Source organism: Oncorhynchus nerka, linkage group LG24, assembly GCF_034236695.1.
Source record: "Oncorhynchus nerka isolate Pitt River linkage group LG24, Oner_Uvic_2.0, whole genome shotgun sequence".
NCBI lineage: Eukaryota > Metazoa > Chordata > Actinopteri > Salmoniformes > Salmonidae > Oncorhynchus > Oncorhynchus nerka.
Window position 1 is genome coordinate 29,942,697 of NC_088419.1, and position 24,062 is coordinate 29,966,758.

Consider the following 24,062-nt stretch of genomic DNA (forward strand, 5'->3'; position numbering starts at 1 on the left):
CTAGTGTGTTAGCCCAGTCAGCCACTGCTGTTCTGTCTGATGTGTCCTGCCCTCTCAGTGTCGGAGGCCATGATGATGTGGAGGAGGAACAGCTGGCTAGTCAGGGCAGGCCGCTTCTATAAATATAGGACTACGCAACAGTTTGTAGCCCAATGAGCATCCAGCGTGCCATGTTAGTCAGGAGCAGTGTTGTGCTAACCTAGCCAACACACATGGGACCATTAGACAACACAGACAAGCAGAACCAGAAGAACAAAGAAACACCATTCCAGCACACACACACATCAATGAGTCAATGGTGCACACAGTCGCGAAAGGCTGTGAGAATATGCACGCGCACACACAGCAGTGTAGCTGGCAACGTCTTTGGCTGAGCCTCGGTGCCAGCTGAGGCGTAGTTTAGCACTAAACCACACACACTGAGCAGCAGCACACACACACACCAACCAAGCTTACTGCAGCAGAGGCTTGCTCTGTGGCTCTGCTCCTCTATCATCCTCGGTGTTGGCCCAGCAGCCTGGGCCTGCGCCAGGGAGAAATTAACCCTAATCGCAGATCCAAGATTTCCCTACCCGGATCCAAACCCTCAACCATTACGACTTGAAAACACCAGGCTGGACTGGGACCAGTCTGTGGGAACGGAACGACAGAAAGATGCCAGAAAGATCCCTCAGCCTCTTTTGCCTGACGACGCAAACGGAATTCTTCCGTAGCTCTGTTTGCTACATACTTCAGTCTGAGACTGCCATTGTTGAAGTAGTTTGTGGGGACGTCAAAATGGAAGGGTGTTACTCAGCGATTGGATCATCTCGAACCAATCTATTCTAGATATCGTAGGGGTGGTACTCAGCGATTGGATCATCTCTAACCAATCCATTCTAGATATCGTAGGGGTGGTACTCAGCGATTGGATCATTTCTAACCAATCCATTCTAGATATCGTAGGGGTGGTACTCAGCGATTGGATCATCTCTAACCAATCCATTCTAGATATCGTAGGGGTGGTACTCAGCGATTGGATCATTTCTAACCAATCCATTCTAGATATCGTAGGGGTGGTACTCAGATCCAGACAGGAGAAGAAACTAATGTCTGTGGGCGTGGCGTAGCGTTTGGCCAGAGCAAGGAGTTTGGGGAGCCAGGCAACAGCCTCTTTTCCTTAGGCTGCCACCAGACACTCCGATAGATCCTCATCCTCACTCAGGCCTGGCAAGGACACTCTGCTACTTCACTGACACACAGAGAGACAGAGAGAGAAAGAGAGAGAGAGAGAGAGAGAGAGAGAGAGAGAGAAACTCTCGCTCCTTAAATGATGCATGCCATCTATTCCCCTAGCGTCGATCATTTGCCCAGGCACAACAGATAAGGCTATTTACTTCTCCTTAAGCTAATCTCTGTAAGCACTGCGCCTCGCTTCACCACAACACATTTATGGAGGTCCCCTGACGGGAGGGATGAGCCCCTAATTTCTGTCCGTGTAACAACAGGATGAGATACCGTCTGACTGTGGCCAGTGGTAAACAATGCCCTGCAGACAGACTGCTGGTCTGAACGAGAGGTCGACCAATTAATCGGAATGGCCGAATAATTAGGGTCGATTTCAAGTTTTCATAACAATTGGAAATCTGTATTTTTGGACACCGATTTGGCCGATTATTATTATTATTTTTTACACCTACACCCACCTTTATTTAACTAGGCAAATCAGTTAAGAACACATTCTTATTTTCAATGACGGCCTAGTATGGTGGGTTAACCTCTTGAACATCATTTTTGGATTTCATTTTTGGATGAAAAACGTTCCCGTTTTAAACAAGATATTTTGTCACGAAAAGATGCCCGACTAGACCCATATCAAACATCTCCAATCGAAAATCAAATCAAGAGTCGGCTTTCTATTCCGCAACAAAGCCTCCTTCACTCACGCTGCCAAGCTTACCCTAGTAAAACTGACTATCCTACCGATCCTCGACTTCGGCGATGTCATCTACAAAATGGCTTCCAACACTCTTCTCAGCAAACTGGATGCAGTTTATCACAGTGCCATCCGTTTTGTCACTAAAGCACCTTATACTACCCACCACTGCGACTTGTATGCTCTAGTCGGCTGGCCCTCGCTACATATTCGTCGCCAGACCCACTGGCTCCAGGTCATCTACAAGGCCATGCTAGGCAAAGCTCCGCCTTATCTCAGCTCACTGGTCACGATGGCAACACCCATCCGTAGCACGCGCTCCAGCAGGTGTATCTCATTGAGCATCCCCAAAGCCAACACCTCATTCGGCCGCCTTTCGTTCCAGTACTCTGCTGCCTGTGACTGGAACGAATTGCAAAAATCGCTGAAGTTGGAGACTTATCTCCCTCACCAACTTCAAACATCAGCTATCTGAGCAGCTAACCGATCGCTGCAGCTGTACATAATCTATTGGTAAATAGCCCACCCATTTTCACCTACCTCATCCCCACAGTTTTTATTTATTTACTTTTCTGCTCTTTTGCACACAAATATCTCTACCTGTACATGATCATCTGATAATTTATCACTCCAGTGTTAATCTGCAATATTGTAATTATTCGCCTACCTCATGCCTTTTGCACACATTGTATATAGACCCCCTTTTTTTTTTTCTCTCTACTGTGTTATTGACTTGTTAATTGTTTACTCCATGTGTAACTCTGTGTTGTCTGTTCTCTCTGCTATGCTTTATCTTGGCCAGGTCGCAGTTGCAAATGAGAACCTGTTCTCAACTAGCCTACCTGGTTAAATAAAGGTGAAATAAAAAATAAAATAAATAAAATAAAAAAATAAGCATATATTTGACAGCTTTGGAAAGAAAACACTCTGACATTTCCAAAACTACAAAGATATTGTCTGAGAGTGCCACAGAACTAATGCTACAGGCGAAACCAAGATTAAATTTCATACAGGAAGTGAGCCAGATTTTGAATGCGCTGTGTTCCAATGTCTCCTTATATGGCTGTGAATGCGCAAGGAATGAGCCTACAGTTTCTGTCGTTTCCCCAAGGTGTCTGCAGCATTGTGATGTATTTGTAGGCATATCATTGGAAAATTGACCATAAGAGACTACATTTACCAGGTGTCCGCTCGGTGTCCTCCGTCGAAACTATTGCGTAATCTCCAGGCGCGTGCATTTTTCCATTTTGTTCAGAGGAGAAACCAAACTGCCACGAGTGATTTATCATTGAATAGATATGTGAAAAACACCTTGAGGATTGATTCTAAACAACGTTTGCCATGGTTCTGTCGATATTATGGAGTTAATTTGGAAAAAAGTTTACCGTTGTAATGACTGAATTTGTTGTTGTTTTTTGCTAAACGTGATGAACAAAACGGAGCGATTTCTCCTACACAAATAATCTTTTGGGAAAAACTGAACATTTGCTATCTAACTGAGTCTCGTCATTGAAAACATCCGAAGTTCTTCAAAGGTAAATTATTTTATTTGAACGCTTTTCTTGTTTTTGTGAAAATGTTGCCTGCTGAATGCTAGGCTTAATGCTATGCTAGCTATCAATACTCTTACACAAATGCTTGTGTAGCTATGGTTGAAAAGCATTTTTTGAAAATCTGAGATGACAGTGTTGTTAACAAAAGGCTAAGCTTGTGAGCCAATATATTTATTTCATTTCATTTGCGATTTTCATGAATAGTTAACGTTGCGTTATGGTAATGAGCTTGAGGCTATAATTACACTCCCGGATACGGGATTGCTCGTCGCAACAGGTTAACTGCCTTGTTCAGGGGCAGAACAACAGATTTTTTCGTTTTTGCAACCTTCCGGTTACTAGTCCAACGCTCTAACCACCTGCCTTACATTGCACTCCACGAGGAGCCTGCATGGCAGGCTGACTACCTGTTACGCGAGGGCAGCAAGAAGCCAAGGTAAGTTGCTAGCTAGCATTAAACTTATCTTATAAAAAAAACAATCAATCTTAATATAATCACTAGTTAAACTAGTAATATCATCAACCATGTGTAGTTATCTAGCGTGTCCTGCATTGCATATAAATCGATGCGGTGCCTGTTAATTTCTCATCGAATCACAGCCTACTTCGCCAAACGGGTGATGATTTAGCACTGTCGTTGCACCAAACCTAACCATAAACATCAATGGCTTTCTTTAAAATCAGTACACAAGTATATATTTTTAAACCTGCATATTTAGTTAATACTGCCTGCTAACATGAATTTCTTATAATTAGGGAAATTGTCAGGGTATATGCAGCAGTTTGGGCCACCTTGCGCGTTGCGAACTGTGTGAAGTCCATTTATTCCTAACAAAGACCGTAATTAATTTGCCAGAATTGTACATAATCATGACATAACATTGAAAGTTGTACAATGTAACAGCAATAATAATAATAATAACACACAGAAATACGAGCCTTTGGTCATTGATATGGTCGAATCCGGAAACTATCATTTCTGACTTAGGGATGCCACCCGTTAGATAAAATACGGAACAGTTCCGTATTTCAATGAAAGAATAAACGTTTTGTTTTTGAAATGATAGTTTCCGGATTCGACCATATCCATGACCAAAGGCTTATTATGTTATAATTCAGTCTATGATTTGATAGAGCAGTCTGACTGAGCGATGGTAGGCAGCAGCAGGCTCGTAAGCATTCATTCAAACACTTTTGTGCGTTTGACAGCAGCTCTTCGCTGTGCTTCAAGCATTGAGCTGTTTATGACTTCAAGCCTATCAAATCCCGAGAATAGACTGGTGTAACCGATGTGAAATGGCTAGCTAGTTAGTGGGGTGCGCGCTAATAGCGTTTCAATCAGTGACGTCACTCGGTCTGAGACTTGGTAGTTGTTCCCCTTGCTCTGCAAGGTCCGCGGCTTTTGTGGAGCGATGGGTAACGATGCTTCGAGGGTGGCTATTGTCGTGTTTTCCTGGTTCGAGCCCAGGTAGGAGCGAGGAGAGGGACGGAAGCTATACTATTACACAGGCAATACTAAAGTGCCTATAAGAACATCCAATAGTCAAAGGTATATGAAATACAAATGGTATAATAGGAATTATATGACTATTTCTCTCTATAACAACTACAACCTAAACCTGGGAATATTGAAGACTCAAGTTAAAAGGAACCACCAGCTTTCATATGTTCTCATGTTCTGAGCAAGGAAGTTAAACGTTAGCTTTTTTACATGGCACATATTGCACTTTTACTTTCTTCTCCAACACTTTGTTTTTGCATTATTTAAACCAAATTGAACATGTTTCATTATTTATTTGAGGCAAAATTTATTTGTATTGATGTATTAAGTTAAAATAAGTGTTCATTCAGTATTGCTGTAATTATCATTATTACAAATTTTAAAAAAATGTTTTATTTTTGAATCGGCCGATTAATCGGCATCGGCTTTTTTTGGTCCTCCAATAATCGGTATTGGCGTTGAAAAATCATAATCGGTCAACCTCTAGTCTGAACCCAGCTTCATGGCCTGCTGAGCCTTTTCAATGTAGGCTACACCACTGCTAATATAGATAAGTGGTGGGTAAATGGAGATCCACCGAATGGGGACACAAGCTGCTTTCATACCACCATGTTTTGCCTCCAAGTGTCCTTTACCAAAGGCATCCTCGTTGACCTATAAAAGGGGCTAAATCATCTCCGTTTTGTCTTAGATCGTCCTGTGTTGACTCGTTCTTTTTCTGCCAGAGTAATGAGATAAAGAAAGCACTCTTGGTTTTTCCTCAGGATGAAATCTCTTCCTAAAAACATCACAGCACATAGGTTGTTAGTACAACAGCATGGCCATCTATTCCAGTACAGTAGGCTGGGGGCTTTCTGAATACTTCCATTCAGGTGCCATGTTGACCAGTGGGTGAAACTTCCTTCCAGGTCTCTTTCATGAGATTTGAAGGAGACCTGGGCTGATAAAACAGGTCCAGGAGCATAGGTCTACTTTACAAACAATATGGAATACTTCAACCTGCTCAAAACATCTTAGTTGCTGTAGGCCTAGGACTGCACACACCCGGCTGGATTTAAAGCACATGCTCACAGTGAGAGGCCCAGACTAGCTGTGCCCTGCGTGCTACTGGAACAAAGTGGGTCCGCTGATTAATGAAAAAACACCACTGGCACGTCCAAGACAGGAAGAAACACTGTAGACAAATATATACAGGGAAAGATCACACCAATCAATACTATGACGCCAAGACACAATAGTGAGAGCAGCCCATGTTGTTGAACAGACGATGGGGGGGGCTTCAGTACAGTAGAGTCCCAATGTAGCTTGAGGCCATGCAACCAATGTCCTGTCGACTACTCCCACTGCTCCAAGCCTGGATCTACCAAAGCACAAAACCAATGAACCGCCAAACAGCCAGGCCAAGTACTAAACCAACTGCAACATTGGAAAGTGATATTTTTTTTCATGGAACACTTGCAAGTCGTGTGAGCATGCCAGCATCCCTCACAGACACACAGGCTACACATGACAACCCTTAGATTAATTTGTGATTCAGATATCCATTCAATGTCGTGCTATGCTTCCCGTTGCTGGCCTGTCTGCCTTTCTGACATGTGCATTAAATGGCATACTATTGAGGATTTAGGTCAGCGGGGCTGCCAGGCTGACAATGCCTTAGTCAGAACACATACAGTACCATGGGATGGCTATTGGTCCGCGGTCATTGAGGATCAGCAGGGGAAAGGCTTCGACTGACTGTGCTTCAAATTACCAATAGGCTTTTCTGCTGAAGTGGCCATCATTATAGACATAAATTATATTGAGACAAATGTCTGAAAGCATGGCTTTACATAAATAGTGTTCTGTCATGATAGTGAGCTGCCATGATTCAGATGACTGAGGTCACATAGCCTGGCTTGCCTCGCTAACCAACGGTTGTCTACACAAACATGTCTTAAAATGTTCTTTATCCTACAGTGTACGGTACTTGTGTTTTTGATGGAAAGTCAGTCCTGCAGAAGGCTAGTTAAAATGTCTAAACGAAGAGGGCCGGACAGACTTAAAGCAGAGAAAGCTTTCATGTTGGGTTGACTTTATGAGAGCCATATCTCTGCTGCTAGATTACTGTGTCATTAGAACAGGACCATGGCTTCCACTCTCTAATCAGCATCCTCTCCCGCTCAGGGGGAGACAGGCAGGCGACACACACACAGCACCCCACAGGTGGTGGCATTGTAACAAACTGACCTAAGAGCATACCCGTTGAAATAGAAGTGAAAGAGGAACAATCTTGAATACTACTAGCATCATATAGCCTATCTTTGGATACAAAAGATGACTGAAACGTTTTTTTGATTAAACATTTCAGTTGCTTTCATACATTAGCACAATAATAAAGGCGTGCCATGTAAAGCATTGGTTTGCTTCAGTTAGGCTGAATGTAGTCTACACCATTTGCAACTGGGTGTTGATTCCAAGGGCCCCACTATAAAACCAAAACAACACATTCTGAAAGTCAAGCCTGAAGCATTCTGCTCCATACAAGGTCACCAAATAAACACAGGTTTGTTTCTCCGTAAGTAGAAGGGGGTGGGGGAAAAGCCTTAAACTCAGAGCACATTCCAAGACAACTCAACATACAACACTATTAATAACCCCAAGTGTACACATTCTTGTGAGTCACCATTATTGGCAAGCATAGGAATAGATCTAACTAACATAATAGGGAGGGTAGGACTAGGCTATATGCTAATGCTAAATGAAGTGGAGACTAAGGGGAGAGACTGGGCTCAGTAACTCACTCAGGCCCTTTGGCAACAGAAACACACTGTGTCACAACAACACTTAGGGGAGAGTCAGCAATAGAGATGATCAAAAGCTTTGGGATTCGTTCCACAGCAGTTTCATAAGGGAGGCACTTAGAGTTTCTCTCTCCCATTGCTCAATATCCTCCAGTTCTCTCTGCTTGTCTGTCTGTGTATGTCTTGGGAACTAGCCTGAGAAAATGCTTTTTAAAAAAGTGCTATTTGAGAAAGGAGATGTTTATCAGACAATGGGATAAAACATCATCCAAGACAGCCAGCCATGCAGGCTGGGTCATTGGTGGATGTTGTAGGCTAGGCAAATGCCATGACCTGCAATTTCAGATTCAATTGATTGCTAGTGACAAGGGTTTTTTCCCCCTGGACCAATCCCAATGTTTAGCTGCTGTCCAGTAATACTGATTGAGAAGCTTCTTTTATGATGCGTCTGCCAGTGGCCGACAGAGCAGAATGGGACCCGGTTCATAAAGACCGCGTTTGCTTTCAAGAGCGGGACGTTTTTGAAACACAAAGCAATGAATTACCAAGGGGGCTGAAATCATAGTAATGGAAAAAGTAGGTACAATCAGATACAATATTTAACGGTCACATGCTTCGTATACAACAGGTGTAGACTAGCAGTGAAATGCTTGCTTACGGGTCCTTCAACAATGCAGAGTAAAAAAAGAAAAGAAAAACATGAAATGAAAGTGACACTGAATAACAAAAAAAATTAAAAGAGTAAAAATAACATGGCTATATATAGGGAGTAGAAAATACAATAGCTGTATACAGCGCATTCGGATAGTATTCAGACCACTAGACTTTTCCACATTTTGTTACGTTATGGTCACTCTGACAGAGCTCCCGAGTTCCTCTGTGGAGATGGGAGAACCTTCCAGAAGGACAACCATCTCTGCAGCACTCTCAATCACTCTGTAGCGATCCACCAATCAGGTCTTTATGGTAGTGACCAGACAGAAGCCACTCCTCAGTAAAAAGGCACATGACAGCCCGCTTGGAGTTTTCCCAAAAGGCACCTAAAGGACTCTGACCATGAGAAAAAAGATTCTCAGGTCTGATGAAACCAAGATTGAACTCTCTGGCCTGAATGCCAAGTGTCACGTCTGGAGGAAACCAGGCACCGTTCATCACCTGGCAAATACCATCCCTATGGTGAAGCATGGTGGTGGCAGCATCATGCTGTGTGGATGTCTTTCAGCAGCACTTACTGGAAGACTAGTCGTCAGGATCGAGGGAAAGAATAACAGAGCAAAGTACAGAGAGATCCTTGATGAAAAGCTCTCAGGACCTGAGACTGGGAGCAAAGGTTCACCTTCCAACAGGACAATGACCCTAAACACACAGCCAAGACACCACAGGAGTCTCAATGTCCTTGAGTGGCCCAGTCAGAGCCCGGACTTCACCCGATCGAACATCTCTGGAGACCTGAAATTAGCTGTGCAGCGATGCTCCCCATCCAACCTGACAAAGCTTGCGAGGATCTGCAGAGAAGAATGGGAGAAACTCCCCAAATACAGGTGTGCCAAGCTTGTAGTGTCATACCCAAGAAGACTCGAGGCTGTAATCGCTTTACTCAGTACTTCAACAAAGTACTGAGTAAAGGGTCTAAATGTGGTATTTCACAGTAAAAAAGTTTTACATTGGCAAAAATGTCTACAAACCTTTTTTTGCTTTGTCGTTATGGGATATTATTTCATCCATTTTAGAATAAGGTACCAGAGAGAACAGTCTGTGGCTGGAGTCGGACAATGTTTAGGGCTTTCCTCTTGACACCGCCTGGTATAGAGGTCCTGGATGGCAGGGAGCTCGGCCCCAGTGATGTACTGGGCCGTACGCACTACCCTCTGTAGTGCCTTGGTCGGATGACAAGCAATTGTCATACCAAGTGGTGATGAAGCCAGTCAAGAAGCTCTCAATGGTGTAGCTTTAGAACTTTGAGGATCTGAGGGCCCTTGCCAAATCTGTCTCCAAAAGGCATTGTCGTCCCCTCTTGACGACTGTGGTGGTGTGTTTGGACCATGATAGATCCTTAGTGATGGGGACACCACGGAACTTGAAGATCTCAACGTGCTCCACTACAGCCCCCTCATTGTGAATGAGGTGCGTCCCCAGTCCCCCCTTTCCTATAGTTCGCGATCAGCTCTTTTTTCTTACCGACACTGAGGGAGAGGCTGTCCTCCCTATAGGCCATTTCATTGTCGATCAGGCCTTCAAATGTTGTGGCGTCGGCAAACTTGATGGTATTGAAGTCATGTGCGGCCACGCAGTCGTGAGTGAACAGGGAGTACAGGAGGAGACTAACCTGAGGGGCCCCGAGTTGAGGTTCAGCATGGCAGATGTGTTGTTGCCTACCCTCACCACCTGTGAGCAGTCCGTCAGGAAGTCCAGGATCCAGTTGCAGAGGGAGATGTTCAGTCCCAGGGACCTTAGCTTAGGGATGAGCTTTGAGGGCACTATGGTGCATTCTGCGAAATGGAGTGGATTCAGGATGTCTGGGATGGTGTTGTTGATGTTAGCCATGACTAGCCTTTCACAGCATTTCATGGCTACAGATGTGAGTGCTACGGGTACAGGGACTATGGTGGCCTGCTTGAAACATGTAGGTATTACAGACTGGGTCAGGGAAACACTACTTGCCAGCTGGTCAGTGTTTGTTCTGAGTACATGTCCTGGTAATCCATCTGGCCCTGTGAATGTTAACCTGTTTAAATGTCTTACTCACATCGGCTACGGAGCACGTGTTCACAGTCGTCTGGATCAGCTGGTGCTCATACACATGGTTCGGTGTTGCTCATCTCGAAGCAAGCATAGAAGGCATGTAGGTCATTTGCAAGCCCTGCCACATCTGAAGAGCGTCAGAGCCGGTGTAGTAGAAAACAATCTTAGTCCTATATTGATGTAAAAGCTGTCGTTATCCCATCTGAGACTGCTGTTCAATCAATGACCAGTGGTGCAGTTACAGAACACATTAGGGATGAACTAGTCAACATCGGGGAGGGGGTCGTAAGGTCAAGCTCAACTAAACTTGTCATAAGTTGGGCATTAAACATGTAACCTAGTTGATCATAAAGCTTCTGTGACTGGGATTTCTGATTTTTAACACCTTATAAAAGAGAAGTGTAGAGAGCCAGACAATGATCTAGTCTCATTACTATCTAGCCAATACCTAGGTCTAAACATTGGCACCTTTACCTACTTTATTAGAAGCTGTTACATCCAGACCATTTTGAGTCGGACCATTGTGTTTACACAAATAGGTGCACACGCACACATACTTCCACGTCCAGTCTAGCTAGTCTGACACACTGTATCCTTCCTATATATATATATATAGTTTTTTTTTTTCCCTTTAGAGTTTCAATTTAGAATTTACATGCTGCTTGAGACAGAATGTACAACTGCCCCAGGGCCTACCCTGGCCTAGTGTAGAAGTGAAATTACTCAAGAAGGACATTTTCTCAAGTCTGAGCCAGAGACAGCTGGATAGAAAAGACCTCCAGATCCAGATGATTGTTTCCCTCACTACAGTACTTCCTGGTCGGGCTCTGTTTCAATGTGTGGCTTACGTAACCCAGTGATGTATAAAATTGGAGAGGGAGAAACAGTCAAGGCCACGAAGGCGACCTGCATGCCAGCCGCATTCTGAGCAGCTCGACCCAGGCTCCTCTAGAATGTAGTACACGCTCACACAGTATGCACACACACATTGACTGACTAACTGCTATCCACCATATCAGCAGAGAGGAAACTCATAACTTCATACTTTCCCACTGATCGGAAAAGCTGCTGATGTGTGTGTGTGTGTGTGTGGTGGTAGTTAAATAGCAAAGTTAAAGTTGGAGGCCTGATACTTTGACTTAGCACAAGGTACGAGGTTAACTACACCTAAACGCTTAAAGGGTAGGAAGCGATGAGTTTTTACTCAAAGTAAAAACACAGTGGGATCAAAGACTTAGTTATATTTTAGTGTTTTTAAATACTGAATAATTGATTTCCAAATATCTGCGGAACTACCTACAATGCCTGTATGGCTCAGTAGGTAGAGCATGGTGCTTGCACCATCAGGGTCATGGGCTCGATTCTCGGGGCACCCACACGTACAATGTCGCTATTTGTCAACGTCATATGGAGAACCAATGATACCAAACAAAAATATAAAATGCAACAGTTTATAAGGAAATCAATCAATTGAAATGAATGAATTAGGCCCTAATCTATGGATATCACATACCTGGGAAGACATAGGTTGTGTGACAAAACTGCACATTTTAGAGTGGCTTTTTATTGTCCCCGGCACAAGGCACACCTGTGTAATGATCATGCCGCTTAATCAGCTTCTTGATATGCTACACCTGTCAGGGATGGATTATCTTGGCAAAGGAGAACTCCTCATTAACAGGAATGTACACAAATTATAGATCAAAAAGCTATTTGTGCAAATGGAACATTTCTGGGATCTTTTATTTTAGCTCATGAAAAATGGGACCAAGACTTTACATATTGCGTTTATATTTTTGTTCAGTTGAATTCCAACTGACTAACGTTAGCTAGTCCAAACCAAATGTTGGTGCTACTGAGCTACTATGTACTAGAGGTCGACCGATTAATCGGAATGGCCGATTAATTAGGGCCGATTTCAAGTTTTCATAACAATCGGAAATCGGTATTTTTGGGTGCCGATTTGCCCCAAAAATGTTTTACCTTTATTTAACTAGGCAAGTCAGTTAAGAACACATTCTTATTTTCAATGACGGCCTAGGAATGGTGGGTTAACTGCCTTGTTCAGGGGCAGAACGACAGATTTTCACCTTGTCAGCTCAGGGATCCAATCTTGCAACCTTACAGTTAACTAGTCCAACGCAATAACGACCTGCCCCTCTCTCGTTGCACTCCACAAGGAGACTGCTTGTTACGCAAATGCAGTAAGCCAAGGTAAGTTGCTAGCTAGCATTAAAATTATCTCATAAAAAACAATCAATCATAAATCACTAGTTAACTACACATGGTTGATTATATTATTAGATATTATCTAGCGTGTCCTGCGTTGCATATAATCTGACTGAGCATACAAGCATACAAATATCTGACTGAGCGATGGTAGGCAGAAGCAGGCGCGTAAACATTCATTCAAACAGCACTTTCGTGCGTTTTGCCAGCAGCTCTTCGTTGTGTGTCAAGCAATGCGCTGTTTATGACTTCAAGCCTATCAACTCCCGAGAGGAGGCTGGTGTAACCGAAGTGAAATGGTTAGCTAGTTAGCGCGCGCTAACTAGAGGGACGGAAGCTATACGGTTTCACTGGGAATACTAAAGTGCCTATAAGAACATCCAATAGTCAAAGGTTAATGAAATACAAATGGTATAGAGGGAAATAGTCCTATAATTCCTATAATAACTACAACCTAAAACTTCTTACCTGGGAATATTGAAGACTCATGTTAAAAGGAACCCCCAGCTTTCATATGTTCTCATGTTCTGAGCAAGGAACTGAAACGTTAGCTTTCTTACATAGCACATATTGCACTTTTACTTTCTTCTCCAACACTTTGTTTTTGCATTATTTAAACCAAATTGAACATGTTTCATTATCTACTTGAGGCTAAATTCATTTTATTTATGTATTATATTAAGTTAAAATAAGTGTTCATTCAGTATTGTTGTAATTGTAATTATTACAAATAATTTAAAAAAAATATATATATATAAAAAAAATATATAAAAAAAATAAATAATAATAATTCTTTTTTTTTTGGTCCTCCAATAAATCGGTATCGGCGTTGAAAAATCATAAATCGGTCGACCTCTACTATGTACAGTTGAAGTCGGAAGTTTACATACACCTAAGCCAAGTACATATAAACTCAGTTTCTCACAATTCCTGACATGTAATCCTAGTAAAAATTCCCCGTCTTCGGTCAGTTAGGGTCACCACTTTATTTTAAGAAAGTGAATTGTCAGAATAATAGCAGAGAAAACTATTTCAGCTTTTATTTCTTTCATCACATTCCCAGTGGGTCAGAAGTTTACATACACTCAATTAGTATTTAGTAGCATTGCCTTTAAATTGTTTAACTTGGGTGAAATGTTGCGGGTAGCCTACCACACGCTTCACACAATAAATTGGGTGAATTTTGGCCCATTCCTCCTGACAGAGCTGGTGTAACGGAGTCCGGTTTGTAGGCCCCCTTGCTCGCACACATGCTTTTTCAGTTCTGCCCACAAATTTTCTATAGGATTGAGACCAGGGCTTTGTGATGGCCACTCCAGTACCTTGACTTTGTTGTCCTTAAGCCATTTTGCCACAACTTAGGAAGTATGCTTGAGGTCAAGACCCATTTGCAACCAAGCTTCAACTTCCTGACTGACGTCTTGAGATGTTGCTTCAATATATCCACAAATTTCCTTCCTCATGACCTATTTTGTGAAGTGCACCAGTCCCTCCTGCAGCAAAGCACCCCACAACATGATGCTGCCAACCCCGTGATTCACGGTTGGGATGGTGTTCTTCGGCTTGCAAGCATCCCCCTTTTTCCTCCAAACATAACAATGGTCGTTTTGGCCAAACAGTTCTATTTTTGTTTCATCAGACCAGAGGACATTTCTCCAAAAGGTACAATCTTTGTCCCAATGTGCAGTTGCAAACCGCAGTCTGGCTTTTCTATGGCGGTTTTGGAGCAGTGGCCTCTGCCTTGCTGAGCGGCCTTTCAGGATATGTCAATATAGGACTTGTTTTACTGTGGACATAAAGACTTTTGTACCCGTTTCCTCCAGCATCTTCACAAGGTCCTTTGCTGTTATTCTGGGATTGATTTGCACCAAAGTACATTAATCTCTAGGAGACAGAACATGTCTCCTTTCTGAGTGGTGTGACAGCTGCGTGGTCCCACGGTGTTTATACTTGCGTACTATTGTTTGTACAGATGAACGTGGTACCTTCAGGCGTTTGGAAATTGCTCCCAAGGATGGACCAGACTTGTGGAGGTCTACAGTTTTTTTCTGAGGCTGATTTCTTTTGATTTTACCATGATGTCAAGCAAAGAGGCACTGAGTTTGAAGGTAGGCCTGTACCTATATCCACAGGTACACTTCCAATTGTCTCAAATGATGTCAATTAGCCTATCAGAAGCTTCTAAAGCCATAACATAATTTTCTGGAATTTTCCAAGCTGTTTAGAAGGCACAGTCAACTTAGTGTATGTAAACGCACACTGCCCTAACCCATCTGGACAAGAGGAATACCTATGTGAGAATGCTGTTCATCGACTACAGCTCAGCATTTAACACCATAGTACCCTCCAAACTCGTCATTCAGGGTCTCGACGCCGCCCTGTGCAACTGGGTACTGGACTTCCTGACGGGCCTCCCCCAGGTGGTGAGGGTAGGTAACAACATCTCCACCCCGCTGATCCTCAACACTGGGGCCCCACAAGGGTGCGTTCTGAGCCCTCTCCTGTACTCCCTGTTCACCCACGACTGCGTGGCCATGCACGCCTCCAACTCAATCATCAAGTTTGCAGACGATAGTACAGTGGTAGGCTTGATTACAAACAGTGATGAGACGGCCTACAGGGAGGAGGTGACGGCCCTCGGAGTGTGGTGTCAGGAAACTAACCTCACACTCAACGTCAACAAAACAAAAGAGATGATTGTGGACTTCAGGAAACAGCAGAGGGAGCACGCCCCTATCCACATCCACGGGACAGTAGTAAGTTCCTCGGCATACACATCACGGACAAACTGAATTGGTCCACCCACAGACAGCGTCGTGAAGAAGGCGCAGCAAGGCCTCTTCAACCTCAGGAGGCTGAAGAAATTCGACTTGTCACCAAAAGCACTCACAAACTTCTACAGATGCACAATCGAGAGCATCCTGTCAGGCTGTATCACCGCCTGGTACGGCAACTGCTCCGCCCACAACCGTAAGGCTCTCCAGAGGGTAGTGAGGTCTGCACAACGCATCACCGGGGGCAAACTACCTGCCCTCCAGGACACCTACACCACCCGATGTCACAGGAAGGGCATAAAGATCATCAAGGACAACAACCACCCGAGCCACTGCCTGTTCACCCCGCTATCATCCAGAAGGCGAGGTCAGTACAGGTGCATCAAAGCAGGGACCGAGAGACTGAAAAACAGCTTCTATCTCAAGACCATCAGACTGTTAATCAGCCATCACTAACATTGAGTGACTGCTGCAAACACACTGACTCAACTCCAGCCACTTTAATAATGTGAATTGATGTAAAGATATATCACTAGCCACTTTAAAACATAATGTAATATAATGTTTACATACCCTACATTACTCATCTCATATGTATATGTATATACTGTACTCTATATCATCTACTGCATCTTTATGTAATACATGTATCACTAGCCACTTTAAACTATGCCACTTTGTTTACACACATATGAGATGAGTAATGTAGGGTATGTACTGTACTCGATACCATTTACTGCATCTTGCCTATGCCGTTCTGTACCATCACTCATTCATATATATTTATGTACATATTCTTTATCCCTTTACACTTGTGTGTATAAGGTAGTAATTTTGGAATTGTTAGGTTAGATCACTCGTTGGTTATTACTGCATTGTCGGAACTAGAAGCACAAGCATTTCGCTACACTCGCATTAACATGCTAACCATGTGTATGTGACAAATTTGATTTGACTTGAACTTCTGACCCACTGGAATTGTAATACAGTAAATTATAAGTTAAATAATCTGTCTGTAAACAATTGTTGGAAAAATTACTTGTGTCATGCACAAAGTAGATGTCCTAACCAACTTGCCAAAACTATAGTTTGTTAACAATAAATTTGTGGAATGGTTGAAAAAACAGTTTTAATGACTCCAACCTAAGCGTATGTAAACTTCTGACTTCAACTGTACATCCACGAAGCAGAAACCCTTTACATTTGTGCAAAAAACTGCAAAAATGTTCCTACGTTTGGTAGTCGAACGAGTGAGTTGTAGTAGTTTGTCATTTGTAGCTAGTGAGGTAATACCCACAAGGACGACTCATTTGTGGCCCAAAAACGATAAGCAAGCTTTGAAATTGGAATGGTTTGTCTGGTTGAAGTGGGCATATTGGAGTATGGGAACCGTGAGCACGTCTACTGTACAAGGTGCTCAAAACCAGGTGCTGTGCCAAGCGTGAATGTGAACCCTGCAACCTATATTTCCTACCGATCTACCAGTACAACACGAGTGTAAATTCAATGTGGATTTACTTCACTATATTGCTATTGGATGAGCTAGCAGACTCTCCCTCCGAATGCCTCTCCTCTGCTCTTCTTTCATTTTGGTAGCTAAACTCTGCCATCAAATGGGTCTCCACTCTCTCTACTTTATATTTGCTGGATTTTTTGTTGTTGTGTTCCACGTGTGTCTTTGTAGAGCAAATTGTTTTGTGGAAGGTACTACGCAGCGTACAGACCCCCCTTGCGCACTCAACGTCGTCAAGTTTCCTTGTAGGCCTATTTGGCGGAGAAACTGAAGCCAGCTGTATAGCTTACTGGCAGTTTCTGTTTATGAGTCTTTTATTAAAGAACGTGAAACAACGTTTGATTCTTTTGATTAAAATAATGCATAGCAATAGCCTATGATTAAAGGGCTCTACTGGGCTCTCACCATTCATTATTATTATTCACATCATTACAATTTAATCAAGTCACAATTATCAGCTTTGGTACTGACATCAGTGAGCAGGAGTGAGGAGAGACATGGGTAGGCCTACGAACGAAAATTATGAAATTAGAGCTACTGAAATCCAATGTTTATATATCCTCCAACATTTTAACAGTCTAATAAGTCCATTTAATATAAGACATCACAAAATCATCCCTGAAGACCATGGGCTGACAGAGATCCTATTTGCGGGTCTGAAAAATGTTTACGTTTTCTAAAATAATTTCCTGCAATTCTACATAATGTCTTCATTCATGTAAAATTACATTCGCATTTTTTAATACCACAAATTACAAGATAAAACTAAAGACCTATGTCTTAAACACAATCAATAGCATAGGCCAATGAAAAGCTACCAGGTCACCAATGACACAAGTCAGTATTCAGCCAGCAAAGAGTGGATACACTGAGTGTAGGCTTACAACATGAAGAGGAAATTATAGTCCACCAAATTTCCAGTGGCACTCACTTATCCAAGGTCCCAGTGACATCCCTGACAAGTAATGGAACCCGAATTTGGAAGAAAGCCAATGTTACCAAAAGGTATGTCTTGTTTACCATAACAATGGCTTTATTATTCTTAATGACAGCATGCCCAAGGCCAATAACACGGTTGATAATCTGCTTCTCTATTTTATATTTTCAGAATTATAGAACTGCTATGATGCTGGCTGCAAGACTTGGCGAAGACCAACAACGGCGAGGAGGACTGGCATAACATTTACTTGGCGCTATCTCACCCCACCATTTGAAAGTTCATCGAGGCATTGCAACGACAGCATCAGAAGTGAAATGAGAATGGAGCAGCAACTTTCCACCGCAAGCAACAGAATTAAAAAATAATAATAAATCAAATCAAATTGATTTGTCACATACACATGGTTAGCAGATGTTAATGCGTGTGTAGCAAAATGCTTGTGCTTCTAGTTCCGACAAAGCAATAATAACCAACGAGTAATCTAACCTAACAATTCCAAAACTACTACCTTATACACACACAAGTGTAAAGGGATAAAGAATATGTACATAAAGATACAGTGCCTTGCGAAAGTATTCGGCCCCCTTGAACTTTGCGACCTTTTGCCACATTTCAGGCTTCAAACATAAAGATATAAAACTGTATTTTTTTGTGAAGAATCAACAACAAGTGGGACACAATCATGAAGTGGAACGACATTTATTGGATATTTCAAACTTTAACAAATCAAAAACTGAAAAATTAGGCGTGCAAAAAAACTGTATATGAATGAGTGATGGTACAGAACGGCATAAGCAAGATGCAGTAGATGATATCGAGTACAGTATATACAGATGTGATGAGTAATGTAGAGTATGTAAACAAAGTGGCATAGTTTAAAGTGGCTAGTGATCCATGTATTACATAAACATAACATTTAACATTTAAGTCATTTAGCAGACGCTCTTATCCAGAGCGACTTACAAATTGGTGCGTTCACCTTAAGACATCCAGTGGAACAGCCACTTTACAATAGTGCATCTAAATCTTTTAAGGGGGGGGGTGAGAAGGATTACTTTATCCTATCCTAGGTATTCCTGAAAGAGGTGGGGTTTCAGGTGTCTCCGGAAGGTGGTGATTGACTCCGCTGTCCTGGCGTCGTGAGGGAGTTTGTTCCACCATTGGGGGGCCAGAGCAGCGAACAGTTTTGACTGGGCTGCGCGGGAACTGTACTTCCTCAGTGGTAGGGAGGCGAGCAGGCCAGAGGTGGATGAACGCAGTGCCCTTGTTTGGGTGTAGGGCCTGATCAGAGCCTGGAGGTACTGAGGTGCCGTTCCCCTCACAGCTCCGTAGGCAAGCACCATGGTCTTGTAGCGGATGCGAGCTTCAACTGGAAGCCAGTGGAGAGAGCGGAGGAGCGGGGTGACGTGAGAGAACTTGGGAAGGTTGAACACCAGACGGGCTGCGGCGTTCTGGATGAGTTGTAGGGGTTTAATGGCACAGGCAGGGAGCCCAGCCAACAGCGAGTTGCAGTAATCCAGACGGGAGATGACAAGTGCCTGGATTAGGACCTGCGCTGCTTCCTGTGTGAGGCAGGGTCGTACTCTGCGGATGTTGTAGAGCATGAACCTACAAGAACGGGCCACCGCCTTGATGTTAGTTGAGAACGACAGGGTGTTGTCCAGGATCACGCCAAGGTTCTTAGCGCTCTGGGAGGAGGACACAATGGAGTTGTCAACCGTGATGGCGAGATCATGGAATGGGCAGTCCTTCCCCGGGAGGAAGAGCAGCTCCGTCTTGCCGAGGTTCAGCTTGAGGTGGTGATCCGTCATCCACACTGATATGTCTGCCAGACATGCAGAGATGCGATTTGCCACCTGGTCATCAGAAGGGGGAAAGGAGAAGATTAATTGTGTGTCGTCTGCATAGCAATGATAGGAGAGACCATGTGAGGTTATGACAGAGCCAAGTGACTTGGTGTATAGCGAGAATAGGAGAGGGCCTAGAACAGAGCCCTGATGAATAAAGATGAAGTAGATGATAGAGTACACTATATACATATACATATGAGATGAGTAATGTAGGGTATGTAAAATTATATTAAGTAGCATTGTTTAAAGTGGCTAGTGATATATCTTTACATCAATTTCCATCAATTCACATTATTAAAGTGGCTGGAGTTGAGTCAGTGTGACAGCCTGACAGGATGCTCTCGATTGTGCATCTGTAGAAGTTTGTGAGTGCTTTTGGTGACAAGGCAAATTTCTTCAGCCTCCTGAGGTTGAAGAGGCTCTGCTGCGCCTTCTTCATGACGCTGTCTGTGTGGGTGGACCAATTCAGTTTGTCCGTGATGTGTACGCCGAGGAACTTAAAACTTACTACCCTCTCCACTACTGTCCCATCGATGTGGATAGGGGGGTGCTCCCTCTGCTGTTTCCTGAAGTCCACAATCATCTCCTATGTTTTGTTGACGTTGAGTGAGGTTATTTTCCTGACACCACACTCCGAGGGCCCTCAACCTCCTCCCTGTAGGCCATCTCGTTTAACAGCATTCTCACATAGGTATTCCTCTTGTACAGATGGGTTAGGGCAGTGTGCAGTGTGGTTGAGACTGCATCGTCTTTGTACCTATTTGGGCGGTAAGCAAATTGGAGTGGGTCTAGGGTGTCAGGTAGGGTGGAGGTGATATGGTCCTTGACTAGTCGGGGCGGTAGTGCTACGGGGCGGTAGTCGTTTACCTCAGTTACCTTAGCTTTCTTGGGAACAGGGACAATGGTGGGCCTCTTGAAGCATGTGGGAACAGCAGACTGGGATAAGGATTGATTGAATACAGTATGTCCGTAAACACACCAGCCAGCTGGTCTGCGCATGCTCGGAGGACGCAGCTGGGGATGCCGTCTGGGCCTGCAGCCTTGCGAAGGTTAGCACGTTTAAATGTTTTACTCGCGTCAGCTGCAGTGAAGGAGAGTCCGCAGGTTTTGGTTGTGGGCCGTGTCAGTGGCACTGTATTGTCCTCAAAGCTGGCAAAAAAGTTATTTAGTCTGCCTGGGAGCAAGACATCCTGGTCCGTGACTGGGCTGGTTTTCTTTTTGAAATCCGTGATTGACTGTCGACCCTGCCACATACCTCGTGTCAGAGCCGTTAAATTGTGACTCTACTGTCTCTATACTGACACTTAGCATGTTTGATTGCCTTGCGGAGTGAATAGCTACACTGTTTGTATTCGGTCACCTTTCCCTGGTTAAAAGCAGTGGTTCGCTCTTTCAGTTTCACGCGAATGCTGCCATCAATCCACAGTTTCTGGTTTGGGAATGTTTTAATCGTTGCTATGGGAACGACATTGTCAATGCACTTTCTAATGAACTCACTCACCGAATCAGCGTATTCGTCAATGTTGTTGTTGGAAGCAATGCGGAACATATCCCAGTCCACGTGACCAAAGCAGTCTTGAAGCGTGGAATCAGATTGGTCGGACCAGCGTTGAACAGACCTGAGCGCGGGAGCTTCTTGTTGTAGTTTCTGTCTGTAGGCAGGGAGCAACAAAATGGAGTCGTTGTCAGCTTTTCCAAAAGGAGGGCGGGGGAGGGCCTTATATGTGTCTCGAAGTTAGAATAGCAATGATCCAAGGTTTTACCAGCCCTGGTTGCGCAATCGATATGCTGATACAATTTAGGGAGTCTTGTTTTCAGATTAGCCTTGTTAAAATCCCCAGCTACAATGAATGCAGCCTCAGGATATGTGGTTTCCAGTTTGAAAAGAGTGAAATAAAGTTGGTTCAGGGCCATCGATGTGTCTGTTTGGGGGGGCAATATATACGGCTGTGATTATAAATTGAAGAGAATTCCCTTGGTAGATAATGCGGTCGACATTTGATTGTGAGGCATTCTAAGTCAGGTGAACAGAAGGACTTGAGTTCCTGTATGTTGTTGTGATCACACCAGGTCTCGTTAATCATAAGGCATACGCCCCCGCCCCTCTTCTTACCAGAAAGATGTTTGTTTCTGTCGGCACGATGCGTGAAGAAACCAGCTGGCTGCACCGATTCCGTTAGCGTCTCTCGAGTGAGCCATGTTTCCGTGAAGCAAAGAATGTTACAGTCCCTGATGTCTCTCTGGAATGCTACCCTTGCTCGGATTTCATCAACCTTGTTGTCAAGAGTCTGGACATTGGCGAGTACTATGCTAGGGAGTGGTGCGCAATGTGCCCGTCTCCGGAGCCTGATCAGAAGACCGCTTCGTTTGCCTCTTTTACGATGTTGTTGTTTTGGGTCGCAGGCTGGGATCCATTCCGTTGTCCTGGGTGGAAGGCAGAACATAGGATTCGCTTCGGGAAAGTCATATTCCTGGTCGTACTGATGGTGAGTTGACGTTGCTCTTATGTTCAGTAGTTCTTCCCGACTGTATGTAATGAAACCTAAGATTACCTGGTACCAATGTAAGAAATAACACGTAAAAGAAACAAAATACTGCATAGTTTCCTAGGAACGCGAAGCGAAGCAGCCATCTCTGTCGGCGCCGGAAGAAGGATCTGAAGTCACTGGTTCAGAAGTACACCACAACTAAACAGCTGGAGTCTTACCTGAAGAGCGTTGCCTACACTTTCAAGTTGCAGTTGGGAATTCTCCTAAATTTATCTGAGAAATCTTTGCACCTAGCCTACTTGGACAATTCTTCAATTTCAATAACTCCAAAATCCTTATAAGAACATCCAGAACATTCAGCATATTCTTGGACGATTTGTTCTGAATTTGTTTTTATGGCACTGCATTGTCATGTAGCCTACTCTTATTTGTTCTTATTTTTTTGTTATTTTAAATAAATGTTTTAGGCATACTTATTTTTTCCCCATAATTTGGGGTATTGTTCTAAGCTTTTTCGGTTGATAAAGGTTTTATAGTGAATGGTTGGTGTTAATGGGTGATGTACACATTTGATAAAAGCGGAAAATAAATTATTTCAAACTAAAACACACTGTAGAAACAAGATATTGTCTGTTTTTAACCTTCAGCCATATGAACAAATTTATCGGACACATTATTTGAAAATGTGTTAGATGGCGTTATGCATTTCCAAAATGTTGGTTTACTTTAATGTAGCTGTAAGCTTGGTGTTAATAGCAATTAGTTAACTCACTCAGTGATAATGTAACGTTAACAGGATAGTAGGGCTAACGTTAGCAGGCTAGCAACCATGCAAGCTGATTTGTAAATATAAATTCATAAAGTATTTGCTTGTAAGTTGGCAGAACATTGTACTGAAACCAATAGTCATGAGTACCTACGATTTGGTTTAATTTAAAGTTATACATTTTACGTTATTTCTGTTGGAGTTGACATTGTGGGGAATAGGCTGGCTTGCAAGGTCCTCCATATTGCGTCACACCCTGCACATGTTATTTCAGGCATGACGTCAGCATTCTTTGGTATTCTGATCAGTTTTATGTAATAACTCGAAAAAATAATTGAGGTGTAACTTTACATTGGGACTTTGATACGGATTGTGATGAAAATCCATATGTTATGTTTATGCTAACTACCCTTTAAGACAAACCACACTGCAGATGTGCAAAGTATGAGATGGAAAGTTTGAGAGCATTGCCACATAGAGAGAATGTGAGGGGCTCACAACTGTCTCTGACATGTTTAAACAGATCAGCTACTGCAAAGCAAGTTAGTTACTGAACTCTAGAAGAAAATACACCACAGTAATAAACAGAAGACACCATCTTGTCGTGTGAACAGTATGTTTAAAAATAAGTCTTAACCTGAACCAGTTCCACAACATAGCGAAGTGTTGAACAACTTCACTCTGAATGTTACACATCCAACATTATGCTTTCAGCTAACTGGCTTCATGAAATGCAGATTCGCATTTTCAATGTGTCAAGATCATCTCCTCCATACTTTGGGTGTGGAACAGACTGTCGAAAGTCAAGGAAAACCTATTTGACACAATATTTGCAAGAAAGCGATCCAATGGCAAACCTAGCTTGGAATGCTGTACAAAAATAACAAGCAGGAGGGAAATGTTGCTTCTTAGCCAACGTTGCTTTAGTCTAAAAGCACAACCCTTGTAGCTAAGTAAACAAACAAGTACAAAGGCGAGGGTGGAGAAGATGGCATCCCATTTGCTTT

At 43.2% G+C, this 24,062-nt stretch overlaps 1 protein-coding gene across 2 annotated transcripts in view; it reads right to left on the reverse strand.

The window, feature by feature from the left end:
• The window catches only part of cd2ap (CD2-associated protein), an 83,446-nt gene that overhangs the window by 58,547 nt on the left and 837 nt on the right, over positions 1–24,062 (reverse strand). The gene's annotated exons all lie outside the window — the stretch shown is intronic.